General features: G+C 34.0%; 1 long non-coding RNA gene across 1 annotated transcript; it reads right to left on the reverse strand.

Moving 5' to 3' along the window:
* Positions 1–12274: 12274 nt before the first annotated feature.
* LOC133878239 (uncharacterized) lies at positions 12275–14430 on the reverse strand. The gene is made up of 2 exons (XR_009901857.1): positions 14359–14430; positions 12275–13747 (listed from the first exon to the last, which is right to left on the reverse strand). It is a non-coding gene; the product is annotated as an uncharacterized LOC133878239 (long non-coding RNA).
* Between the last annotated feature and the right edge of the window lie 6700 nt (positions 14431–21130).

Here is a 21130-nt window from a genome sequence, read left to right on the forward strand (position 1 = left end):
ACCCGAGACCCATGTCACTGAGGAACTTCTTCGCCTTGTATGTATTAATTGGCAATGTCTCATCACAAGGAAGCAACAACTGATTGATAAGCTCAAGAATATCAGAGAAAATTTTGTTACTAATACCTCCAACGCACTTTAAGTTGTACATGTATACAGTGGCACTCAATTTACTATGCTTGGTACCAGGGTAAAGTGGCTTTTCGGTAGTCTTTAGCAACTCGTAGTACTTTAATGTGTCTCCTCCAGAGGTTCTTTCATTAACTGCATGCGGCTGGATACTGATGACTTCCCTAACATCGTGCATGTTGAAGGCGTCCCGTAACATGGCGTGCATGTCACCAACCTGTTTGGCCCTCCGCCTTGTTCAATGCCTTCACCCTATTTTATGCTACCGATTGCCGAATTTGTGGCCAGACGAGTAGAACATTAGCCAGGAACAGCAGACCCTCTCGCTGTCTCACTGTGCATATACCACAAACTGTATCCTGGAGCCATTCCCCTACCCTCTGTCAGGTGGGCAATAACGTAATATGGGAAGTGACGCTGGTTATTTCGACAGTACTTTCATGGGCAGTAAATTTTACCATCAGCGGCTGTACAGTTACTAATGGCAAATTCCACGAACGCTCTACACCCGTCATTAAATTGTGTCGTACCCCTACGAGTTGACATCCAAGACTTGTCCATATTTGTTTGTACGCGAATCAACAGACCGAAACACATTAAGATTTTTAATTTGAGCAAATAACTATACGACCTAAAATTTTGAGACCCCCAAAAAAATTAAAAATTAAAAATAAAAAAACAATGACCCAAAACTCTTCTCAAAATTTCATGTTTGTTTTAAATTGTTGTTTGACTATATAAATTTTAAATTTCCATAGTCATGTCTTAAATTTGAGGTTATTTTCTTTTGGTCATCTCTTCATAGCACTTTAAAATTTGTAAAACCTTTTCACATCAACAGTTACAATGAACAGACAAAAAAGAAGAAGAAGGTAAGGACGTGGTTGTTGAACGTGTTAAGATTTCACGTTTGTTTTAAACAAATTATTCTACGGGTTATTTTTCAAAATGCACATTACGTCCAATTTTGTCCTTATTTGATTTTCATCGAATGTACCGAGATTCGTGTGCGTTACTAGCACCTTTAAATTTCGATAACCCTTGCATATCAATAGTTAAACCGAAAAGACTTGAAAAAATAGGTAAGAATGTGATTGCTGAATTTGTTTAAATTTCACATTTGTTTTAAATAAATTATTGTACAAGTTATTTGAAATATGCATACGTCGAAAATTTTATTCAGAAATTTTATTTTTGGTAACATATACCGAAATTCGTCTACATTCATAGCAGCTTAATATTCTTAGAACCGTCTCACGTTAACAATTAAACTTAAAAAAATATAACAATAAATTGATAAACACGTGGTCGTTGCACTAGTTTAAATTTGATGTCTGTATTCAACTGTTTTTTCTTTCTTTTTATGAGATATTTTTTTAGAACCGTCTGACGTCAACAATTAAACTTAAAAAAATATAACAATAAATTGATAAACACGTGGTTGTTGCACTTGTTTAAATTTGATGTCTGTATTCAACTGTTTTTTTTTTTTTTTTTTTTTTAATGAGAGATATATATGTTAATTTTTTAAACCGTCTGACATCAACAATTAAACTTAAAAAAATATAACAATAAATTGATAAACACGTGGTCGTTGCACTTGTTTTCATTTGATGTTTGTATTGAATTGTTTTTATTTTTTTTTCTTTTTGTAATTTTTTTGAATACAATATAATTTTTTCAACAATTGATTCTGCATATTATTTAAAAGGGGTAATTACCTTTCCCCCCATCAACTACCAGCCATTGTCAACATGCCCCCATGAACTGACACCTCGACCAAAAGAGAGTATCTAACTACTAACTTTACATATTTTACCCCCTTCCGTCAGTCTAATTTGTGAAAAGACTTAAATATCCTAACTCAAATTCAAAAATGACATAAATGCCCTCAACTTTTTTTAATATATTAATTTTAATATATTTTTTTTTTATTAATTATTGTTGGAGGGCATTTTGGTCTTTAAACTAAAATTAACGCCAAAAAATGAAATATTCTGTCCAAGTTAATGGATTCCCTGACGGAAGGGGACAAAGTATGTAAAGTTGGTAGTTGGATACTCTCTTTTGATCGATGTGTCAGTTCATGAGAGCATGTTGATAGTGACTGGTAGTTGATGGGGGGAAAATGTAATTACCCCTATTTAAAAATATGTTATATATAGAAAATTCTTCTTATAATATTGTGGTTATGTCGAAAACAGTCCATTTCTTCCATGTTCATAGCCTAACCGTAAATCATGATTAACTTGATCACAACAACAATTAAACTTTTTATTTTTAAAAATAAAAATGTTCGAATTGTACCGAACACTTGTTTAAGATTGATGTTAGTTTTAAACTACTGATTTTGTATATGTGGGTTTAAGTATGGACCATGTGGGAATTTTTATTTTATTTTATTTTATTTTAAATTTTTTAATCTTTTCTGAAATTACCATAAGGATTTATGTATATTAGTAGCACAACCTTTTTTATTTTTTTATTTTGCTACAATTTGTACATATTCATAACATAATTTGTTGATTATAATTCTGTATTTAAATTTTAGTTTGTCGTCGTTGGTTAATCTGATATTTTAATAAAGTTAAAATGATAGTGGATATTGTTTAATTTTTTCCACTTCCAAAAAACTCCAAAATTCATAATACCACATTAAAATATATATCAAAACTTTTCACATCAACAATTAAAACCCAAAAATTAAAAATAATAAAAACACAACATTATAGTGACATAAACACCAAAAAAAAAAAAAAAAAAAACATATAAAATTTTAATCAAACAAAAATTCCATCATCTATGGTATAACCAACCATAGCGAAACCAAAATAGACAAAAAAAAAAAAAAAAAAAATCATATATATACAACTTACAAAAAATCAATAACATTACAAGGGACAAAAAAAAATAAAAAATCTAAGGAAATATATGGTTCAGTTTTGTACGTATTGGTTGCCCAAAATTACCAGAAAATCTCACAAAGAAATAAATAACTCAGAAAATATCATAAATAAATCAATAAAATGTACAAAGATATAGCAAAAAATTCATGACAAAAATGCAAAAAAATTCCTCACAGTGAATGTCGTAGTGTAAGGATTTAGGGTTGCCTGTGTACTTGCATTTGTGGGGGAAAAAAAAAAAAATTACGACAGAATAATTGCATGCATGTAAACCGAGAGAGAGAGGGAACGAAGCTAAGAGATACCGACCGTTTGGCTAAGGCGGGAACGGAGCTGAGAGATATCTCCCACGGCCGGCTTAGAGTGAGAGTGAGGGAGATAGTGTATTGGGAGAGAGAGACAGAGAGAGAGAGAGAGAGAGATATCAAGAGGGGGGTTTTCGGAGAGAGATTTTGAAAGAGTGGGGATGGCAAGCTAGGTGGTGCGGCTCGACGAAGGGGATGCTGGACGGTGGTGCTGTGAAGCGGTCAGTGTGAGAGAGAGAGAGAGAGAGAGAGAGAGAGAGAGAGAGAGAAGGTTGAGGAAGCTATCCATTTTAATATGATTTTTTTTTACCATTTTTTTCTTTTTTCAGTTTTTTTATTTATTTTTATTTTTATTTTTTTTACTTTTTTCAACTTTCGGGTGGCGCGTGGATGTCCCACGCACAGCCACGTGGCCACGTGGCCAGTTTGCCACGTGGCCAGTTTGCCACGTGGTCACAACCACGTGGGAAGTGGGCGACGTGTATTTGATACACACGTCACCCATTGTTTGACATGGGCAAAAACATGTGGCTATTATGCCATGTGTTACTTGCCATGTCACTACTTAATATTTTACTAAAATTATAATATTTTATATTATATATACTATATAATAGGCATTTGTAATAAATCCATATAAACCCTAACCCTAAGTGTACTATATATAGCAATACACACTAAACCCTAAGCCCAAAATCCAAAACCCTAACCCTAAGTAAACTATTTATAGCACTAAACCCTAATTGTAATATATATTGAAACACACACTTAACCCTCCTAAACTAGCTAAGATACATAAGAGTTCATTAAATTAAATATTTAAAGTAGTTTCAGACTTCTTTTATGTGAAAAATTTAAAAATGTATATATATGTACAGTATGCAAAAGTAAACCCTTACTATATATACATACACATACTATATATGGCACAAATCTGAGTCGGGGTATATAAATATAATATGTAGAATATTTATGCAAACTAATTGGAAGTTATTTGGCATATATTATCTAAAGTATTTAAATAGTACACGAATGTAAACCCTGACCTTAAATATATGTACCATTAACACATGTATTAAGATAAGCAAGGACTTATACGAGATTTGACTAAATGTGGAGAGTTGAAATAAACTATATAGTATTAAGCCGTTATGGGATAAAATACCAAGATGTATATTTAATACGTACACAAGTTAATGTAAACCCTAACCCTCCGTATGTTATATATAGCTTCAACCTAGGGTTATTTTTTAATAAATAGTATATGTACAATATTATGGATATAGTATTGCATGGAAGTTAATTGGCATATATTCTTAAATGAATATATATGACACGGATGTAAACCCTAACCATAATTAAGTATATATACTATATATAACACTAAACTAGGGTTAGGGTTTAATACATAAATATACCATTAATTAACACATGTATTAAGAAAAACAAGGACTTATACGAGATTTGATTAAATGTGGAGAGTTGAAATAAACTATATAGTATTAAGCCGTTATGGGATAAAATACCAAGATGTATATATAATATGTAAACAAGTTAATGTAAACCCTAACCCTCCGTATGTTATATATAGTTTCAACCTAGGGTTATTTTTTAATAAATAATATATGTACAATATTATGGATATAGTATTGCATGAAAGTTAATTGGCATATATTCTTAAAGGAATATATATGACACGGATGTAAACCCTAACCCTAATTAAGTATATATACTATATATAGCACTAAACTAGGGTTAGGGTTCAATACATAAAGTATACCGTTAACACATGTATTAAGATAAACAAGGACTTATACGAGATTTGACAAAATGTAGAGAGTTGAAATAAACTATATAGTATTAAGCTGTTATGGGATAAAATACCAAGATGTATATATAATACGTATACAAGTTAATGTAAACCCTAACCCTACATATGTTATATATAGCTTCAACCTAGGGTTATTTTTTAATAAATAATATATGTACAATATTATGGATATAGCATTGCATGAAAGTTAATTGGCATATATTCTTCAAGGAATATATATGACACAGATGTAAACCCTAACCCTAATTAAGTATATAAACTATATATAACACTAAATTAGGGTTAGGGTTCAATATATAAAATATAAGGGAAAAAGTGTATATATAACAAATTAAAGTAGTATTCATTTGTTAAAGTATAATGTTTAAATATATATACACAAATCTAAGATTAGGGTATATAAATTGTATTTATACATTATGTACATAGTATCAACCCCCAAGTTAACATATATTTTTTACGGCTTATATTTTATTTGTGCAAATCCTAACTATACGTGTATATATACTATATATAGCACTAAATTAGGGTTAGGGTTCAATATATTAAATATACCGCTAACACATGTATATACTATACAATGACTTATACGAGATTTGTGTACTACATAACCCTAACCCTAAGTATATGTTTTTTTATGTGTACTACACAACCCTAACCATACGTGTATATAGCACTAAACTAGGGTTAATGCTATATATATAGTATTAATTAAAATAAGTATATATTCTTAATGTAGATATACTATATATAGATATATTGTATATATTACACAAATATAAACTTTAGAATAGCCATACAAATACTAAACGTACTAGTGTTAATTAAAGTTCAAATCGTAGAATATACTGAAATATGTATGTAGTATTAATTAAAAGTTGTATTTATTTTTTAAAACATTTATTTTACATGTAAATATCTATTTTATCAAATACAAAATAAAATAAAATAAAAATTACAACAGTTAGCCACGTGTACTAATGACACGTGGCCATTTAGCGACGTGGAATTAACCCACATGGCCCTGCGGTCACGTGGTTCTTGAAGGCCAGTCGGCCACGTGGCTGATTGTGACCACGTGTAATTAGTATACGTGGCAACATGGCCGCGTGTAATAATTACACGTGGTGACGTCGCCGCATGTATTAATCCACGTGGCCATGTGGCCACATGTATTAATCCACGTTTGTGCTTGAGTGAGATATTTGTGCTTGTTATGAGATTTCTCTATTTGAGGTGTGACTCCTCTTCCGTCGGTGGTGAGACTCTACTAACAACTCATTGTTGGCAATTGAAGCCCTGTTCAACATGGGATCTATCTTTATTTTCTATTGGCCTTCGTTTAGTTTTTGTTGCCTTCGTCCAAGCTGTGTCAAACTCCTTTTCCCTTCGGTAGTAAGACTCTACCAACAACCCCTTATTTACAAGTAAGGCCCTATTTAACATGGAATTAGGAATGTTATCTTTATTTTCTGTTGGCATCAATATATATGGCCACCATAGCTGCTGACTCATATCGGGTTCGTATGGTCCTTCATGATCTCCACACTCCTCCGAGTTCTCCACCAGTTTAGTGGTGTGATAATATCGATGCTTTAGCCTTCACATCAAATCCTATTTTTAATGCCCGCAGGGCCGCACTAAACGCATCGAGTTCGACTACAATTTCCTTTGTGAGAAAGTTCTTAATCATGATATTCACCCTAATAAAATACATTTCGACGGTACTTGATCAGATTGCCGATATCTTCACCAAATTAATTAAGGACGCCTCACATGATCACCTCGGTTTTTGCTTCTCCGGAACAAGCTGATCATGGTTATTCTCTCTCCCATTCGCTTGTGGGGAGATGTTAATTAATTAACCAACCTCAGACATCTTCAGCAACAACAACAACCAGAGTAACTGCATGTATTTTCCAACCTTGGAGTGCAGAAAAATATATATGGTAGCAGTTTCTCATACCAATAAGCTTTGAATTCAAATACATAACAACACATATAAACCTTTTTCTCTCTCAAATGTATGTATGTAGACTAGGATCGAGAATAGGCCAGATGGACTGATCGATCATCCCCGTCAAAACAAAGGGCCATATATAAGTGCTTAAGCAAAGCTGCACGATTCCAAGATTCCATGCTTTTTGACTCCTTGGCCACTCTCCTAATTAGAGGGAAACACACTATAACACACGCAACCTAATTAATTAGTCCCTCCGGCCATGGCCAACCCCATTCCCCAAATTCCGAAGGAAAGCACGAAAATAATATATATTATATATATATGTCCAACCTATTTGATAAGTACTACTCCTTTAGAAAGAGAGACAGAAGATCAAAAAGATAGAGTATTTAACCAACTGTAACCTACCCGCCAAAAGAAAGGCCGGCCTACAAGCCTCGCTTTTCGCTTTGGCGACAATTTTATATATCCAGCAACACAAACAAACTTTACGTGTCGTTTTGCATGCTGTTCCTAGATGGATATATATCCCGGGACATAATCTAATTTTATACAATTTTCTCTTCTTAAGCCAGCTTCCATCATGTGTGTTACTTCCATCATTCCATATGAGAATTTATTCACGAGTAATGCTAGCAGAGGAGGATTCATATTTTTTCTTGTGTCGTTTCAAAATTAATATTACAATCATGCTATTAGATTTGTGATAGACCACTATTAAATCTTAATTTAATAATAATTGTAAAAGCCACATCGATATTAAGAGAAAAAATGAAGACATGAGTCTTCCTTCTAGTATTACTGATTGTCGTTCAGTAATTAGCGGCATCAACCTGAATAATTGCTCAATAACTTCTTAATTGGGTCGGCACTCATTTTTTTTTTTTTTATTATTATTATTATTATTTTTTTTGTGTGGAAAAATAAGTTGAGCAATGACCACTTATTTCTTATTTTGTTTCATACAGTGAGGTGAAACTGTTACTTGGAACATACTCTATGTATATGCTGCGTATGCTTGAATTCACTACAGTCTACACACATATATATATATATATATATATAATATCTGTCCACATGAGAGAGTACCCTTTTCGCTGAGATCTGCACTGAAAGAGGTTTTGATTCTTTCCCCTATGAAACTTTGCTGCTCTCATGATTTCAATTACCAATATGTCCCTTTCGCTAAAGTGCTAGCCAAGGTGTAGTATTTAGTACTGTTAGACTTAAAGCTATCCACGCCTGTAAGCTCACAAAGGCTGGAACTAATTATTTGGTGTGGGGGCATTCTGAAGTCATCTTATTCTTTGAAAAAAGGTAATGTTATTTAATATACTGCAATATGACTGTTAGTCTTTAGATTAGTTATACAATTGTCATACAATTTGATAATGTAGTAGTGAAAATCAAAAAATTAGTTATTGATTTTCATTGTTATGTTATTTCGATCCGTTGTATAATAGTAATTGGTAAACTAAAATACGCTTCGAATAAGGAAGTAATTGTTATCCATATATGATTGGATCAAGGACAGTGCTGATTATTTGTCACAGTTCATCGTGCGAACAAGAATAGATGAGGAGAGAAAAGTATAGAAGAGGCCAATTGCAGCAACATTGTATGATCAAGCTATTTGAGTTTCAAATATGACACTAATAATGTGTTTGTGATAAGCAGTGATTTAACATTGTATTAAAGTCATAAATTATGAGTTCGAATCTTGACTTCACAAGAGCTTGAGAGTCGTACTCTAAAACAATTAGCTTTTAGAATAAATAGTGTTTCAAAGGACGGGTCTTGTGGGTAAAAAGCATAGCACAAGTAAATAAAGCAAGCAAAAGATGAAGTAGGGTATAGCTAATGGTGTGAGAGGTATGTTTTGTAATTGCTTGGAAGGGAAAAACGAAATCATCTCAAACCAGGCTTTTGGACAGGACAGCACTGCATGCAATCATAGTACCCCCCATGTTACCCAGTTAAATGGTCTAACATCAGGGGTCCTCACCTCATGAGTCATGCCAATAGAAAATGTGACAACCTAATACTAGAAACAAATAGAGAAAAGATCTGTTTGGCACTTCTTCTTGAACCTACGTTTCCATTCACCACTTGCAGTCGAGTTAGGTCAACATGCAGTACTTATATGCCAAATAATGCAAATTTAAACGCTCCATTTTATTCTTTTGCGTCCTTTGATTAGATGCCTAGACCGACAAATGCAAAATTGGTCCTATAGTTTGAGGTTTTGATAAACAATTCCTGGATTTTAGAAAGAGATTAAATATTCTATGAGGTAAGAAAAAAAAAAAAGGTGTATGTGGTTAGAAAAGTTAACAGAATTCGTTAATGTATTATATCAACACCAATTACAATATGACACGTGTTACTTATAATATATATATATAAGCAGCCAAATAAGATGGCTTGATATACCATGATGGTGTAGGGGTGGCCTATGTAGTCGGAGGTTTGTCCGGCGGCGCAAGAGCGGATGATACGGTAAAGGTTGAGGATTTTCGGCAAGGGTTTTGACCTGTTGTCTTTCTTGATGTGATTAATGCTCCACTCATTAATTACTCTAATATCTGAAGCAACAAGCAGTAATTCACGGGGGACGGGAAATCGTCCCCCACCCATCAATTTTTATTAAAAATCACTTTTAAATAAAAAGTAATGGGTGGGGGACGGAAAAATGTCCCCCACAAATCATTTTCCATGAAGCAACACGTGTAGACAACATGTTGAGAAAATAAGCTAGAAATTCATGTGAAAATGTCATCAGCGACCTACTGGCTACATATCAAAATTCTTGTTGGAATTTTCAACCTTTACTGTCTAACCGGCTCCTTTGCTGCCGGACGAACCTCCAACTAGATAAGCCGCCGCTACATGCACCATCGTAGTATCCCAAGCCATCTTCTTTGCCATTTTTATTTTTTTAAAAATAAAATCTTTATATATATTACATTTAGTTTTTTTTTTAATATTTTTTTATTATAAGTAACACATAGCACACAATGATTGGTGCTTATGTGCCACGCTATTGAATTCTGCTAACTTTTTTAACAGTAGGGACCTATGTCCTTTTTTTTTTTTAGTTACCCCAAAAATTATTTAATCACTATTTCAAACCTATGAAGCTATTGGTCAAAACCCTAATTAGGCCACATGAACCAATTTCACATTTAAGCAAAATACCACCCCAAAAAAGTCATCAGAGAAATTTCCAAACCTTTTGAATTTTTAGTGACAGATTACCTAATCCATGATTTCAAAACTGAAATTCAATATCATTGCCACAGTATTATCATTTGTGGTCACAGTGTCTATTCCAACACGTTCCCTGGAATCCTGGAATGGATGAACCTACATTGCCTACAATTCAAGGGATATATACATATATATACTTGCCCTTTTCCTTCGGGAAACATAATCAAATTGTGTAGTATATTTCTCCCATCACAACCCTTAACCTGCTGTCTCCAACACTCGAGTTCTTAGGATATTAGTATATTACCTACAAAGATAATATAGGCAGCTACATTAAGGGATATCATTTGAAGTATTGTACAAAAATTTATCAAATTAACAAATTAATTTATAACTTATTACATTATTTGCGGCTCGCCAGATCCTGTGATTTGTTAGGGACAATCTCACAAAAAAAGAAAAGAAAAAAAGAAAAAGAAAAATTAGGCTTTCTTCAATGAGTAATGTTACGTATCACTCTTGTGTCTCTCTTTTGTTCCCCCAAAATCGATATAGTTTTTAAAATCATCATTGAATCAAAATTTAATAGTGGTCTATCATAAATTCAATAGTACAAAGACAATATGTAGCATTACTCTTCTTCAATATGGAACTTCCCCTTTGTGGAATGAGTATTGCTACATATCACCCCCTTATCCCCTTTTTGTCCTCCCAAAATTAATGTGGCTCTTAAAATCACTATTGAATTTATAATAAATCACTATTGAATTTTAATTAAATTGTGATTTTAAAAGCTATTTCAATTTTGAGGGAGGCAAAAGGGGGACAATATAGTGATATGTAGCATTACTCATGTAAAATTGCTATTTAGTTGTTTGGGCGATGGCCGTGATCTTTGTAAATTGCTCCATCTAGGCATTTAGGAGTAGATTGATTTTCAAATCCATAATAAAATGGAATGGGTAGTCTAATTTTATTTATTTATTTAGGACAAAAATTTTCAACAAATTGGTTTATAAGAAATTTCATATAACTCACATATAAGGTTGACATGTGTCCCTTAGTATGTAAGAATATATATAGATTGTATGAAATTTCTTATAAATCGGTTTGTAGAAAATTTCTGTCCTTTATTTTAATTTGAATTCAAATTTCAATTGGGATGATCAATGGCAAATGCTCAAACGCCCCGTTTTCGGCTAATTGGGCTGCCTATTTACGGGTGGAGTTAGATCTGGCACAAGTTGCCATGCTTCCTGGGCTGGGCTAAATCTGTCTTGGACGTAGCTCCCCAGTTCAAATCCTTGATGGGCTGGCCAAGACAAGCTATAATAAGCTGCTTTTGTGCAAGACGTAGCTCCCCAGTTCAAATCCTTGATGGGCTGGCCAAGTACCAGCTATAATAAGCTGCTTTTGTGTGCATATTGTATATATATATATATATATATATATATATATATATATATATATATATATATATATATAAACTGCAAAGCATTCTGATTTGACTCCTTCAATTTATTTATTATTTTATCTAAAAATGGGCCTAGGGTCGTATTCTTACATTTTAAATAGCATAATCTTTGCAGCTATGGTTTTAAAGAGGTCTCATCCTTTTTCCTTTTTTTTTTTTTATTTTTTTTATTTTTTTTAATTTTTTTTTAATTTTTTTGTGGAAAAAAGAAAAACAATCTTAGTAATTTCGAACGTTTGTTTGATACTTCGATCGATCGAATCCAATTTTGATCGTTTAAAAGTCACAAGTTTTGAATTTAATAATAGAAAGGGATCATTTTTAATTAATTTTGAAATGCATTTTATTTATTAGTGAATTTGTAACATTTCAAAACGTACGTGTAAAAGGTTGAATAATAGGTTACCTGTCATTGTCCATTTTTATTATTATTAATTATGCAGGGCATTATGAAGGTAGTCAAACCCAAGATATTACTCCATTATTAGAAAAACTAAATACAAGCAAAGTAAACTTACAACCCCTTGTAATTTATTCGTACAATCTGTATGACAACAAACTCCACAAACTCCTCGTGTCTCTGCTTTAACACCATTGTTGACCGATTTTTTCTAAGAGTGAACTCCTTACCAATCTTCACTGGTAAACTTCAATTGATGCGCAATAAGTGCACCAGCAACATTATGGCTTGATCTCCACTCCATGAGCCTTTGACACACGAAAACGACTCTTGGCCCCAAACCCCAAGACCCTTGTGTATCAACACAACAAGGACTTGGTACAAGTCTCTCAACTCTCTCTATGAAGCTCTGAATTTTCACGTATGAGAGATCTTTGAAGAGTGAAGCAAAACTATCCTTTTGTAGACAGAAAGCAGTGTTTCTAAGAGGAGGCGTCCAAACAGGTTATTTGCATGTACGAACACGATTAAGATTTATTGACCTATTCGCCTTCCATATCCGCATAGGAGTCCTTCTTGACCGAACATCACTCTTCAGTGATGCTTATTGTCCTCCTCCTGTTCGGACTATTTTCCTTGATGTCCAGACTTCAATGCCAAAATAACCTTACCATTTTCCTTCATTTCCAGACACCATTCATATAGAATGTTCATGTTCGCATGCAGCCATATATGCATGTCCGAAAAGCTAAGGAGACAGGTAACTCCCTGGAGCAGTTCGTGTCCGGATATCATTCACATAGAATAATTATGTCCACTGACATGTCCGGACAGCCCAGGGGATAGGTGACTCTCTAGTTGTTCATGTCCAGACATCACCTGTTGTACTTGTCTTCTTGAAGGGATCTTCAACATCTTCAACCATAGACCTATCTACAGAACTACCTTATCCTCAAAAACATAAAATAAAATTTTGGATACCGAATGAGCCATTCATAAAACCAAAAAAAAGTGAAATATATATTGTTGTTTTGGAATTCTTGATACATGAGTTTTGCCTTGCCAATTTGAAAAATTAACAAATATAACATAATTAAAATATTTTGAAATAAATAGAACATAATCCAAAGAAATTGATGAAAAGCCATAATTATAACATACCTTCTATTGCTCAGTCAAACCACTTTGTTGCCTTCACTCAACTTGCTCTAAGTAACCACAAAACTTATTTATCGCAAGTTGAATAGTTGACTTTGATTCATTATAAGAGAGTTCTGATTACTGTTAAATCCAAAGGTCTTGTGCTTATGAATTACTCACAAATTTTTTTTACCAATATGTCTTGTATTTTTGCTCATTTCCTTGCACTACATCTGAGCTAACTTCAACTCACGCCGACACAAGCATATTGTCTTCGTCCATATTGAAGTTGCCACCCCGTTGTAATTTTTTTAACAATGGGTTCAACTTCAACTTGTGGTGAAGACTCATGAAGCCCCATATGCTTCCTATTGCTTTACCTTTGGCGGCTGCCCATTAATACAGGTGTTGGTCAAGCCAAGTAACCACACTCATCTCATAGAAAAATGTGAATCTCTTACAAACAAATACCCACGAGAAACCACATCTCTCAAAAGAAGTTATGCTATTTCTAACTTTATGATAACTCACCAAAAATTTTGCTTTCACACAATGACTTAAAAATTCATCAAGGATTCGCTCTAAGAGTGCTATTGAAAGAGATTAGGATCCCTTCAAATTCTCTATCCGAATTTGAAAGAATTCGGACAGGTGATTGTACGTAAGAAAACACTTATGGGATCCACGTAATTAAATAAAAATTGGGTTGCCAAACTACTTATACAGTCATGTAGGTTCCATAAGTGCTCTCTCACAATTACCTGTTTAAATTTTCTCAAATTCAGATAAATAATTTAAAGGGATTTTGATCTGATTGAAAGACTCTAAGAGGCAAGCACGAGGGGATTTTCAATAATGGTGCATGCCTTTGTAACTTTTCAATAGTGGCACATGCCTTTTTATACATTAATAAGTAAGCACTATAGCTACTTAATTAACTTATGATCTGTCTAATTCACAAAAAAATAAAAAAGAGGAAGCTTTTGATTTACTAAGTTACCTTTTTAATCAGCTTTCCATTGAAATAAAATTCCATCAAGCAATGTTATGTAACAGCTCTCTATTCTATTTGCTTCAAATGTCTCTTCCTAATTTTTAAAGCCCCCCTTCTTTTTTCTTCTTCTTCTTAGACATTACTTTTTTGTAAAAATGTGAGCTTCTCAGTAGTCACTTTCATGTATAAATAATATGTTGTCTCTTGGTAATTGAATAGTATTATGTTTAAATTCCGATCCTTGTCTTTTCGAATCAATCATTTCTTAAAAAACTTTTTTTTACGGGTGTTTTGATACGACATGTATGACTATTTAATCATCCGCTTCACTTGTTCATTTGAAAATATATAATTGCATTCTTACAACTTAACTTGAGTTTTGCTAAAAAATCAATAGTTAACAAAAAAAAAATAAAAAAATAAAATTGAAACCTCGTGACCCTTTCCAAAAGATCAACTGAAAAAAAAAAAGAAAAAAAAAAAAGAAGTTCATACCTCTAAAAGTCACAACTACTAATTAAACAAACTTATTTAAATATAGGAAAAACTTCACTTATAATCTCTGATCTTTCATCACTTTTGAAATAAGGTACCCAAACTTTAAAATGTAACAATTTATGGTATTCATCTTTTAATTTTTTTTTTTTTTAATTTCAAACATCCGTTAGAAATTTTCGTTAAATCCTATCGAAATTCCAAAAATACGCCTATGTTTTGTTTTTTTTTTTAAAAAAATAAAAAAAATAAAAAAAATAAAAAAAATTCAGGCATGAGTATTTTTGTTAATTTCGTTAAATTATGACCGATACCTAAATCCTTGCAATTTTTTTTTCTTTTTTTTTTTCCTAGAAAAAGGAGGGGTATTTTGAGAGGATTTAACGAAAAATTCTAACGGATGTTTAAAATTGAAAATAAAAATAAAAATAAAATATACATACTTTAAATTGACATATTTTAAAGTTTTGGCACCTTAATTAGTTCAAAAGTGATAAAAAATTAGGGTTATAAATGAAATTTTTCCTTATATTTATATATATACAATATGTTGTCTCTTCGTAAGTGAATAGTATTATGTTTGAATTCCTTTTCTAATATATGACATGTCTATTAGGCTTTTCGAATCTTTCTCTTTTATTAAAACTTATTGTATGGGTGCTTTAATATAACATATAGTGACCAGTTGATCATCCATTTTCACTTGTTCATTTGAAAACTTGCACGCTAACAACTTAACTTGAGTTTTGCTAACAATCAAAGGTTAACAAAAACAAATTGAAAACCTTGTGACTCTATCCAAAAGATCAACTAAAAAGAAGTTAACACCAAAAGTCAGTTAACCAAGGAAGTTTATACCTCCAAAAGTTACAATTACTAAACAACGCTTATTTAAATCAAAATAATTTAACAAGAAGTAAATTCGTAGAATAATATTCTATGTGTCTCTAATCATTCAAATGCGAAAAAAAAAAATATAAGAGTTGATTCCTTAACTAATTTTTTGATATATACATCAAAGTAAGGAAGTTTCTAAAGTAGGAGAAAAATCCATGGCTTGTAAATGTATTAGAATACTTAGGCTATCTTATCCTTATTATTGAAGTGCAAACCAATGATCTTACCCCTACCGTTTTTTCTCATTCTGCACTGCCCATCCAGTATGTTCAGTCCTCTAAATTTTAAGGAGTTGAAGAACTAGTGTATACATGCTTTGTAGATTGGATAAAACATTGTAGACACAATGTCTATATGGAGCATATTCAAGACAATATGCATTTAGGTGCGACAATTTGCCTTATTCAAATTGCTAAAAAGGCTCAAAAAAGCTGCCGGCCTATTTCAGAATGTTTCATGGCAAGCCTACATCATGGTGATATTGCTTATTATGCAGGTGGTATTAAGGAGCATGTATCGGGCTGAGATGTGGTTTATATATAGAATTATACGTACCCAACTTAAGGTTTGTAAAAGACTTCTATGCAACAATAATGATTGCTTAAAGTGTAAAGATGCGAGCCATGTTGCGGCTTATTTCTTAGAATGCTTATAAATTTTCTTATGCACTATAAAAAAATATGTGTTCTCAACTTTTATATTATGTCTAAGATGTCAAAAAAAAGTTCATTGTGCATAGTTTATTTTCATTCACCACAAATATTGAACATTGTTTCTTTTGCATGAATCTTATCATTCATTAAAAGTTGATATACTATACATAATTCTTTATTTATGGAGCATTTAATAATAATTAACTTCAATAGCTACAGTGATGACAAAAAATGCCAATTTTTGTTTAGGGAAAAATATATATAAAAAAATCCCTTGAACTAAGGGCCGATTTTAGAATAGTCCCCTGAAATTTCAAGTGTACTAATGTGACCCATCAAACTACCAAAGTGTTCCAAAAAGGAAACTTTTGTCGAAATATTCATATAATACCCATATTCTCTTTAAAAAAAAAAACAAAAAACTAATGCTTTGTTTGTTTGGGCATAAAATATTTGCTGAAAAATATTTTATGTATTTTTCGGTATTTGGTGCAACCGAAAATTATGGTCAATGAAAATCATTTTCAGTTTGACCATAAGCCTTTTTAATTTTTGGAAAATAATTTACAGTTTTGAAAATCGTAAATCGTTTTCTGGATTTAAACTCTTCATTCTTGCATGTACGTTTATGAGAATCCGTCACCATCAGGTATTTGAGTTTGTTGGTAGCCCGAATCTACAGTTGAAGGTCCTCGAATTTTGGTATCTGATTGACGGAATTCGGCTACATTGGCTAGATTTCGGTGACCATCGCCAAAATCTGGTAGCTGCCGCCGGTATTTGAAAATTTTTGTTAGAATCCGGTGATGTTCGGCCATTGTCGCTGAATTCCTACAAAAATTTCCAAATTCCAGCTGGCCATTTATGCCAGATTTCAGCCACCTTCATCGGAACCTGGCAGAAATTTTCAGTTCCAAATCGGTATGAAAACTAGTTGATTACATTATGTAGTAGTGAGCTGTTATGAAATAAATTATATAATGCAATACTTTACTTTTACGTACCTCTATGTACACTTGGAGGGCCTTAAACTAGGGCATTATCACTGAGAAACCCAATGCTGAATAAATCATCATTCAAAGATGCTTCTGCACCAAGATATGCAAATATTGGTGTGGTGGTGTCTGCTCCATCCTAGTACTTGAAGTTGATCACATATCTTTGTTGAAAAGTGGTGTAATTATCAGGCTTGTAGTTGAAGTGATCGAGTTGTTGGGTGTAATAAAATGTTTTGAAATCCTCGGTCGTGTCAGATGAAGAATATGTGGTTTGAGGTTCTTGTTGCGATGTTCTCCGTACAATTGGTCCAAGTCGAGGAATGTTAAATTGCTTCGCAGAAGCCCAAATTGATGAGAAAAATAGGAAGAGTATATAAAGTAATTGCCAGATTCCGGCGGTTGTTGTGGTATTTTTTTTGGCAAATTTTGAGTTCTCCGGCGACTTAAGCGATGTTCCTGGTGATCTGTGGACTTCTCCGGCGAGATCTAGTCGTACCGACTTTCCGGCAGGTTCTGGCAGTTTTCGACGAGTTGGTTGGAGAAGACTGTTACTGTTTGTGCTATGCGCCTAGGGTTACAGAAGAAAGTAGGAGGCACTTAAGAAAAAGAAAAAGGGAAGACAAACGGACAAGAGATCAACCTTATCCTGAGATAGCCAAGCAGAAATCAGGGGATGAAGAACACTTGTCTCAGCTAATTAGTATTTTCCAATTCTATAATTTAATTCCCTAAAACACAGGTGTCATCAACGATCCTTATTCTAGATGTTTCTTAGATGCAAGACGTGGGCTAAGGCTGAGTAGAGTTAGTGGGTCAGTCGAGTAATGAGTCAGTTGTAAATGAATAAATGATCATGGGCTAAGTTAGTGGGTCAGTAGTGAAGTAATGGGTAGACAGTTTATTCAGTCATGGTTAGCAGTTATTTCTTAAGTGTATTAATACTCAGTTAGATTATGAATGAAATCAATCAGAATTATTCATGACAATCAGCCTTGAGCTAAATTTAGAGGAGCGAATTGACCCCTTCAATTGCCAAAACTAGTTATTATATTTGCAAATATCCAGGCTCATAACAAGTGGTATTAGAGCCATCGTTCTTGCGAACATGGCGGAAAGTACTCGATCAAACCAACTTGCTCTTGCTGAATCAGTGGCTAACCTGTGTGCAGAAAATACTGAAAACAAGGAGTTTCAAGCTAGCATGAGGGAATTTCAGATCCAAGTGCAGAATGCTCTCACTCAACATGACTCTATGTTCACCTCCATCAACACTCAACTATCCAGCCTAGCCACAAGCTATGGCAGTTTGAGTGGAGCTCATCCTACTGAAACGCATACCCCAGATGAATCAAGTGGAAATTCTAGACCTCCTAGAGTTCCATTTGAGGAGAGAGGAGGAACACAAGCCAGAACCATTAAGCTAGATTTTCCCAAGTTTGACGGAACTGAACCTAATGATTGGATTATTCAGGCTGAACAATTATTTTCTTACGGTCACACTATGAAAGATGAAAAGGTACCCATTACTTCTTTCCATTTGGAAGGATATGCCCTTACATGGTTTCATTGGCTTCACCATCTGCATTTGATCATCCGATTAGAGCATTCACAAAGCTCAAACAGACCACAACCGTGGAAGAATACCATTCTCAATTTGAGGTATTATCTAACAAAGTTTCAGGTTTAACTGAGGAGTTTCAGGTGAGCTCTTTCCTTAGTGGGCTCAAAGAGAAAATCCAGCTTACCATAACCATGTTGAGGCCAAATTCCCTACCAGCTACCTTTGGGCTGGCTCAGTTGCAAGAAGAGGAAGTGAATTGAAGAAACTGAAGTTCTAGAGGTAACAATTGGCCATCCAACCCTTCTACTTTCCAACCCAACTGACAGAAATTTCCAAGGCTAGCCCCACCATCAGATCTCCGTAGATTGCCAGCCTCAAACACACCCACAGAAAACTGCAACACCAACCCAACTTACCCCAACAACTTCAACAACAGGCCAACTATACCAATGAAAGAATCTCCCCAGCCCAAATGCAAGAAAGAAGGGAAAATGGGTTATGTTATTTCTGTGATAAGAGGTATCAACCGGGCATAGGTGTAACAAGCCTAAGTTATATTTTTTGGAAGGTATGGAGTTAGAAGGGAAGGGAGCCAAAATTGAGGAGGATGAGGTGCAGGTGGTACAAGTAGAAGAAGTGGAAAGTGAAGTGGAGGAAGGAGAAGGAGAATTATTGAGCATATCCTTACATGCTTTAGCTGGATCTCTAGCCCCTAAAACAATGCGATTGATTGGGAAGATTGAAGGCCAAGGAGTCACCATTCTCATAGACACGGGCAACAATCACAGTTTCATAGATCCAAATGTAGCAAAGAAGATCAAACTCACAGCTAAAGAGGAGAGTAAGATAAGAGTAATGGTAACGGATGGGCTACTCTTCCTTGCCAAGGTTATTGTAAGGCAGTTTCTTTCAAACTTCATGGTTATTTCTTTAAAGCTAATCTCTATCTTCTAAGCTTAGAAGGGTGCGATATGGTACTTGGGTGGATTGGTTAAGACTTTTAGGTCCTATCTTATGGGATTTCAAAGTTCTTACCATGAAATTCTCATATTTAAGGAAAGAAGTGCTACCACAAGGGCTAGTACCCTCAACCACACTTCTGGAAACAGGGGATACAATTCGTAAACCAAGTGGTGCTGAGTGCAAAGGAGTATGCTTGCAACTAATGGCAATCGGATCACCTAACATCATGCTATAACCAAACTCCTAGGTGAATTTAAGGCTGTCTTCAAGGAACCTACAGGTCTACCACCTCCTAGAAGTCATGACCACCAAATCCTGCTGCAGGAAGGTGCCAAGCCCGCATGTGTTAGGCCTTGCACCAAAAGGAAGATATATAGAAACTAGTGGGAGAAATGCTTACATCTAGGGTAATCAGGTCGAGCCCAAGCCCATACTCCTCACCAACCTACTTGTCAGAAAAGCAGATGGGAGTTGGAGGATGTGTGTGGACTATCGTGCGCTCAACAAGGAGACCATCAGAGATAAGTACTCAATTCCTAATATTGATGAACTCCTAGATGAATTACATAGGGCTGTTATATATTTTAAGCTAGACCTTAGATCAGGCTATCATCAAATTAGAATGAAATCTGAAGATGTATCCAAGACTACCTTTAGGACTCACAAAGGCCATTATGAATTCCTAATTATGCCCTTTGGGCTTACTAATGCTCCATCTACCTTCTAAGGGCTCAAGAATGAAATATTCAGACCTTACCGAAGGAAATTTGTGCTGATATTTTGCGATGATATCCTTATATATAGAAAAACCTTGAAGGAACACCTCAAACACTTGCATGCTATCTTAGGAATCTTACAATCCTAACAACTCTATGCTAAACTCTCTAAATGTTCATTCGGGTGCCTTGAAGTCAATTACTTAGGTCTCCTAATTTCTGAAGAGGGAGTAAAGGCAGATCCATCTAAGATAGAAGCAATACTTGCTTGGCGTATACTCAAGAAACCTAAAGCTTTAAGGGGATTCTTAGGTCTCACATGGTATTATTGCAAGTTTGTTAAAAGATATAGGGGACTAGGAGGACCATTAACAGCTTTATTGTGGAAAGATTCATTCCAATGGAATGAAAAGGCTGATGAGGCTTTTAACAGGCTAAAGGAGATCATGTCTACACCCCCAGTTCTAGGACTTCCTGATTTTTCGAAATCCTTTG

The sequence above is a fragment of the Alnus glutinosa genome, chromosome 9 (genome assembly GCF_958979055.1).
Source record: "Alnus glutinosa chromosome 9, dhAlnGlut1.1, whole genome shotgun sequence".
Classification (NCBI taxonomy): domain Eukaryota; kingdom Viridiplantae; phylum Streptophyta; class Magnoliopsida; order Fagales; family Betulaceae; genus Alnus; species Alnus glutinosa.